The sequence below is a fragment of the Vulpes lagopus genome, chromosome 12 (genome assembly GCF_018345385.1).
Source record: "Vulpes lagopus strain Blue_001 chromosome 12, ASM1834538v1, whole genome shotgun sequence".
NCBI classification, from domain to species: Eukaryota; Metazoa; Chordata; class Mammalia; order Carnivora; family Canidae; genus Vulpes; species Vulpes lagopus.
This window is the reverse complement of record NC_054835.1, coordinates 80,926,565-80,934,554: the sequence shown is the minus strand read 5'-3', so window position 1 is coordinate 80,934,554 and position 7,990 is coordinate 80,926,565. Positions and strand designations below refer to the sequence as shown.

Below are 7,990 nucleotides of genomic sequence, written 5' to 3'. Positions count from 1 at the left end.
TGGTCTGGATGAATCCTTTAGCATAAACTCATCATTCAAAAGATGACTCCATGCCAAATGCATTTTCTACCTGTTAGGGTCTTACATAGTTACATCTGACTAGAAGAAACTATTCTATCCAGCTTAATGATTACTACTCCGTCTGTAAAGCCAGTTTTTTTCACTTTTCTTAGACTGCATTCACAATAGTTACACAGTTTAAATCCCATTCAGAGCAAAGAAAAGGATTAACTCACACTTTAGAAATGTCCTCTGCATGTTACTGCAGTGGGTAACAAAGGCAGAAGGAAATGTAGATGAAATTAAATTTCCGTATAAGCTTCAGTCCAATGACAAATACTTGAGGCAGATAGAGTATAACGTTTCTCCAGGAAACTCCTAAATGTCCTAAATGTAATGCTTTACTAGTGGGAAACACAACCTTGGCTTGATAATAGGCTAGTGCTCCAGGATCCTGAGTCCTCTTTAACATATGAAAGTCCTTTTGGAAACTTCCCTGTTTTTACTCCCCAACTCCAAGATTTGTAATCAGTCACCCCTCATACTTATGGTGCTGTTCTTTCTGCCTTTGTGCTTTAATAAAACCACCTTTTTTGCACTGAAGATGTCTCAAGAATTTTCTTGGCCATTGGCCCCAAGCCCCACCACTGCTTCAAACCGCATCATTATTAGTTCTAAAACTTGCTCAACCTAGTAATAACAACCAGTGACTCCTCACCTGAGGGTTTCATGGTGTTGTCTTAGAAATGAGTCAATGACATTAGCTCCAATGGCAGGAGAAAAGATGTCTAATTCACAACACTCTTTCTATAGACTATTTTACATAAAATAATAGAAAAGACCAAACAGCATCTAAGAAGTCTTTCCCAAGTAAGAATGAAAGCATTTGCCAATCCGCTGAAAAATGATTACCTCTTTTCTATATAAATGAGATACTTTGCTTCCTAAAAATGAAAAACTGTTAATTTTTTTAAAAAGATCCTATTTAGGGATCCCTGGGTGGCGCAGCGGTTTGGCGCCTGCCTTTGGCCCAGGGCGCGATCCTGGAGACCCGGGATCGAATCCCACGTCGGGCTCCCGGTGCATGGAGCCTGCTTCTCCCTCTGCCTGTGTCTCTGCCTCTCTCTCTCTCTCTCTCTCTGTGACTATCATAAATAAATAATTAAAAAAAAAAAAAAGATCCTATTTATTTATTTGAGAGAAAGTGAGTAGGGGGCAGGGAGCAGAGGGAGAGGGACCAGCAGCAGACTCCCTGCTGAGTGGGACACAGGCCTGGACTTGGGACTTGATCCCACCATCCTGAGATCCTGACCTGAGCGGAAATCAAGAGTCAGATGTGTAATTGACTGAGCCACCCAAGCCCCCAATAAACTGTTAATTTTTCAATTTCATTTCCAGAGACTTTCAAATTTTCAGGCTTTACTATGCATGTACAGCATTTAGAAGGCTAAAAACAAAGAGAGGAAAGCCAAAGAGGAACACCAGTCTTTAGCATCTGCCTCAGGGCTTTGCAACCAAAGCACCACGCGGCTCCTTTCTGAGGTGACTACACCCTCTCTTCTCCAGGCATTTGAATCTCTCCTGTATATGTGCAAGCATTTGTCTCTCTGACAAAGTTTCATCGCCAGGGAATTTCTAGATAGGGATCTCTGAGTTAAAATTCCAAATTATATGCATCCACCCATCCTTATATTATAATTACTCTCTTGGTGCTTTTAAAGAATAACTACATACATCAAGAGTTTCCCAACTGCTTCAGAGAGTGGTAAGATTAGTGTGCAAACTCCAAGAGAAATTATGCAGGTGACCACAGTTATTAATGTGAACTTTGTTAAAATATTTGAATGCTGTCATGCTGGGACCAAGAGGCCAAATTTGAAGATTTTATCAACAAGGCTGTTGACTCAGCACTTGAGAACTAAAATAAAGGGATTTGTAAGTGTTATTTTCTCTTAGCTGCATGCTGCCTGCTTTGGGGTTTTTCCCTCACAAAGAACATCATGCAGTATTTTGGGGTAACAATAAGAAATTTTTCCTGTAAGACCACAGCTAAAATTACGACCTGGTAGCTGTTTTGCTATGTCTTTATATGATGACTAGTCATCAACAATTTTTTCTCTATTTTCACTTTGATCAAATATTTTTCAGAATGAAATTAGAAGACAGGAATTTCCTGCATATCCATAAATTCATTTATTATGAAACAACATATAACATCATAGACTATTAGATTTGAGAAAAACCATAGATATGTTGATTTTACTAATGATTTTACTGTTTGGTCCAGGAAATGAAATGCTTGCACATCCTGCTCCTGTAGGGCCTGCCTGCACATTTCCTTAAGTTATGCCTGCACCCTTTACCTCAATTTCTTTTTTTTTTTTTAAGATTTTATTTGTTTATTCATGAGACACACACAGAGAGAGAGAGAGAGAGAGAGAGAGAGCGGCAGTGACACAGGCAGAGGGAGAAGCAGGCTCCATGCAGGGAGCCTGATGTGGGACTCGATCCTGGGACTGGATCTCAGGACTGGATCTCAGGACCCCAGGATCATGCCCTAGGCCGAAGGCAGGTGCTAAACTGCTGAGCCCCCAGGGATCCCCTTTACCTCAATTTCTAACTCAAATTGAGTAAGGGACAGGCTGGGTTAGGTAGGGAAAAATAGGAAGGGGGGCCATGGAATCAGGCTCACAAAACAAAATCCCCAAAATGCTGAGGTGTAAGGAAACCAGAGATAAGGGAAGAAACCAGACCATTCTGTCCTAAGTGTGGATGATGGGGAAGATATATATATATATTTTTTTTATGACAGTTGCCTGTGACCAACCAAGAATAATCAAACCCAAAAGGAAGCCATTAAAGATGTTCTCACCAGTCCTGACTCAAACCAAGACGGCACAAGAATGAGAAGAGCCGGGAACCCCAGGTGGCTCAGCGGTTTAGTGCCACCTTCAGCCCAGGGTGGGATCCTGGAGACCCGGGACTGAGTCCCACGTCGGGCTCCCTGCATGGAGCCTGCTTCTCCCTCTGCCTGTGTCTCTGCTTTTCTTTCTGTGTCTCTCATGAATAAATAAATAAAATCTTAAAAAAGAAGAAGGAAAAAAAAAAAAAAAGAATGAGAAGACCACAAGCTCCCTGGTCAGTTCTAAATAAGACTGTCAGTGGAGGCCCACGAGGGCAACCCTGTCGGGATCTCTCACTCCTGGGAGCTTTTTCTGTGTCCTCAACTTAAGCTCCTATAGTTTTACTCTCCTTCGTCCGTGAGATTCATTCTTTGACTCTGTAAGACGAGACCCTTGCTCTCCTCCTTCAAAATCAGCATTAATTTAAATGATCAGATAGTTCACCCAACAAGTGCTTGATACTGTGAATAAATTAGACTTGCTCTTTCCATTCCAAACCTTTTTCTCTGTCTGTTTTTCTTGACAGGTGAAGGATAGAACTTGGGACATCAGCCCAATTTAGTAGGAGTGGTGTATTTGCCTGAACCTGAGTCTAAACAAAACCTGGGGCAGCCCGGGGGGGGGGGGGGGGGGGGGGGTGGCTCCACGGTTTGGTGCCGCCTTCGGCCTCGGGGCGTGACCCTGGGGACCTGGGATCGAGTCCCACCTCAGGCTCCCTGCACGGAGCCTGCGTCTCCCTCTGCCTGTGGCTCTGCCTCTCTCTCTCTCTGTGTCTCTCATGAATAAATAAAGAAAATCTTAAAAAAATAAAATAAACAAAAGCTTACCCAGCTGGAACCAAATCATCCTTCTGTATTGTTGATATAATTTTTTTGCATTTGTGGATTCCTGATTAAACCTTTTTATTGTTCATGTGTCCTAAATTCTGTCTTTATATACACTTCAGCATTCAGGCTATAAAAATGGACTGTTTCATCACCAAGGTCTTTTTAGAAATAACATAATTGCACTTATTTATCTATTGATTGATTGCAAACATTTGGAAAAAATAGAATTAATTAAAACAGAAAGAATAAAATATCACTTGTATATGAAATGATCACTTTTTTGAAGGAAAAAGAAACTTTGTGTTTGTTCTTAACCTATAAATTGTAAATAAATCCTCATTGCAGAAACTTTAGACAATACTGATAATCAAAAAAAAGTGAAAAAAAAATCTAAACTTCATGTACATTACATTGTGTTTGTTGTGTGCGTGTGTGTGTATGTTGTCAAGTGGTTCATTTTCAGGATCGGAATAGTATAAGAAATACAGTTTATATCCTTTTTATTCCATCTAACACTTAGTTACAAGTATTTCTTCAATATTTAGATGGCCCTCAAAGTCACTATTTCTGGTAGTAGTGTAATAGACAAACAGATGGCAATTACGTATTTATCTAACCATTCCACAAGTGATGGAAATTTAGATCATTTTTTCATTTTATTTATTTATTTATTTATTATTATTTTTTAAAGATTTTATTTATTTATTCATGAGAGACAGAGGGTGGGGGGCGGGGCAGAGACACAGGCAGAGGGAGAAGCAGGCTCCATGCAGGGAGCCCGATGTGGGACTCGGGTCTCCAGGATCATGCCCTGGGCTGAAGGCAAGCGCAAAACCTCTGAGCCACCCAAGTTGCCCTATTTTTTCATTTTATTATAAAATAATGCTTTAATGAACATTCATGTACACAAATATTTATACTTCTCTGTGATATTTTTAGGTCAAATTACTTTCAATGATATTGCTAAGGACAATTTAAGTTTTTAAGGATTTTTGAATATACCATTAGATCACCTTCCAAAAATGCACCAATTTATAAACTCACCACCAGTCACTATTACACCCTCACTGTCTGCAACATTGAGTATTATCAGTCTTTTTTAATACCTGACGCTGATTGGTAGACGATAGTATATTCTTATTTTAACTTGCAGTTTTTAATTACAAATGAAACTAACATCTTTGTCTCCATTCTTTGTTTTTCTTTTATGAATTGCTAGTTACTTACTCATTTTTTCTATTTAACTTGTTCGTCTTCTATATTGATTTTTAGGAGTTTTTTTTTTAATATAAAAGGCATTAACACTTGATCATATGCATTGCAAATACTCTTCTTTTTTGTAAGTTGCTTTCTTATCTGGTTTACATGGAGTAGATTGTGATGCTGATAGCCTTGTTACAAGGAGAAATTAAACAAAGACAGAAGATTGTTCTGGAAGGAACTGATTGAGTTAGGATTGGTTTTTGGATTGCATTAGAATTTGGATGATCGGTTTACTGTTTTGGATAATGAAATTATAATTTTGGTACTATAGCCTCTACTATTTTAACCCTCAGAACAACCCTTTAAACTGCTATCATCAGCGGCACCTGGGTGGCTCAGCGGTTGAGCATCTGCCTTTGGCTCAGGGCATGATCCCAGGGTCCTAGGATTGAGTCCCGCATCAGGCTCCCTGCAGGGAGCCTGCTTCTCCCTCTGCCTATGTCCTGCCTCTCTCTCTATGTCTCTTGTGAATAAATACATAAAAAAATCTTCAAAAAAATAAATAAAATTAACTGCTATCATCATATGTAAGTCGCAGATCTACTAAAGTAACAAAGGCAGAATTTACAAACCAGGTTTGTCCAATGCCAAAGTCTATTCTTATGATTATACTACATTACTTCTAAAGATTACATAAGTGTTTTTTTTTTATCCCTATACTTCTTCAGTATGTTTTTCAATGCTTGTCTGACATTCCATATAGTTGATGTTCCATAAACTCACCATGACTGAGCTTATTTCTCAACCACATAGATGTGGACACAAAGGAATAGAAAGGATAAATATTTTGCCCAAGATTATCCAGCAAGGGAAAGGGAAGAAGTCCAAAAATAGTGAGATCTATTCCGTCAATCTTTTCATCGTGTGCTTTTTCCTTTGCTTTTTATGCGGGAAAGTTCTTCTCTGCCTGGAGGTAAGAGATAATCAATTATGTTTCCTTCTAATTGTTTCTGGTGCTGGTTTGCATATTTATATTTAACTCAAGACTATCAGGAATATATTTTGATGAGAGAAAAAATTAAGAGGTTTTCTTCCCTAAGGGAGGGGTACTTGATGAAATGATTCAACATTTTATCTGGAAGAATTTATAGATGATCATTGTTGAGAAATATTTGAGAAGAGAGAACTAGTATCACCAGAAATTCAAAAATAATAATTATACAATAACTAAATCAGCATGCACTGTTTTAAGAAAAAGAAAACAACTCTGTTTAGTGTAAAAGAACAATTAAAATGATGTGAAAATCTATTTTTCTCAAAGAGCATATTGGTGTATTGAGATTTGATGATTTGTCAGACCTGTAGAATGTCAGAATAGTAACTGAAAAAATACAACCCCCCAAATAAAAATCCAAACAAGCCTAGTGCTTGTTTCTACAGCATATATACAAAAATTGGAGCCAAGCGGAGATTAGCATGAACCCTGCCAAGGATGACACACAAATTTGTGAAGCATTCCCTACTTTTCAGTTATGCAAGATGAATTTTATACCTTAATAAAGATGAAAAAAAAAAAAAACAAACCCAAGTCCAAGCCTCAATTTTCACATAACAAGGCCTGCCCTTAATGAATTGTGACAGTGAAATAATCCTTTTGACACAGTGCAATTACCATGGCTATAAACATAGGTGTCATGGCAGATGTTGGCTGCAGAAGCTACTGAACTGATGAGCTAACACTTATGGGCTTTGTTCATGTGGGTGAGGTGCTTTCTGCATGCTCCACACCCCTGCCTCCTTGCAAGCACATCTGCTGCAGAGCACTGTCTTCCCTCTTAACCCATCTTTCTACTTTTGAACTGCAGTCAGGTTGAGTCATCATGGGCTGTATCCTCTTCCTTGTTTTGCTGGGATTTGGATAAACAGGAACATCTCCCTCGAATTATGAGGATGTTCAAAAGGGCCTCCAGGTGGAAAACATTTGGCCTTAATGTCATGTAGAAAACAAAGGAAAGCTTGGAAAGGTTCTGAGAATTAAGAAGTTTTAAAAGTAGGAGGAAAAGTTTTCTTTAAATTTTTTATTATTCAACCAAAAATCTCTAAACATATATGTGGTTTTCAGGATGAGGAACTCAATATCAAAAGTGGACAACTAAAGGTTGGCTATGAACCCAGAGGTTGAGGGGACTTACCATTCCTTTATTCCTCAATGACATTTACAGAAGTAGGGGAAATGTATTTTCTTCTAGGAAAAACAAGTATGGCAAGATACCAACTTTTTACAGGAATCTGTCAATTCTATTTTTCTGCTCCTAATAGCCCCAGATTCTTTTTTTTTTTTTTTAAAGATTTTATTTATTCATTGATGAGAGACACAAAGAGAGGGAGAGACATAGGCAGAGGGAGGAGAAGCAGGCTCCATGCAGGGAGCCTGATGGGGGACTCCAGGAACTCTGAGATCCCGTCCTGAGCCAAAGGCATATGCTCAACCGCTGAGCCACCCAGGCGTCCCAATAGCCCCAGATTCTTAAATGACATCTGACTTCTGAACTCTGGAAGGCGTAGTAGTCTGGATGAAGCACTTTCATTGTCTCCACCAAAGATGCAGTATTGCTTCCGTGGAGAATCATGCCTTACTTGTAGCACTCAAGTGGTGCAGGTTAAAGGCCCTACCCCCCCATGAGGGGTGTTAATATAGAGAAAGCCTGCCACTCAGATTTGCAAAATTTATGGAAACTCTGACAAGTGCTTCTTTATAAGGAATGGCTAGTCTTTATTTTTCATTTTATTATTTTCTATTAGGGTACCTTGTAGCATAAAGTCTTATGCATATAATTTTTCAATAGTAAAACAATAGATACAAACAATAAATATTGAACTGGGGCATTTAATCAAAGCAAAACTTTTCATTAATTTTGAGATTAGGAAGCAAAAAGAAAGAAACATGTTACTGATTATATCTCCCTTACATTTATTATTGGCTATAATTGAGTAGAACGATCCCCTCAAAATGTCTCAACTTTCTTCTCTAACTCTGTGTTTTTTCTAGTTTCCACT

At 38.7% G+C, this 7,990-nt stretch overlaps 1 non-coding gene across 1 annotated transcript; it reads left to right on the top strand.

Annotated features, from left to right (window-relative positions):
• The first annotated feature begins 6,357 nt into the window (after positions 1-6,357).
• On the top strand, positions 6,358-6,460 carry LOC121474314. Its single transcript, XR_005983332.1, has one exon. It is a non-coding gene; the product is annotated as a U6 spliceosomal RNA (small nuclear RNA).
• Positions 6,461-7,990: the final 1,530 nt, after the last annotated feature.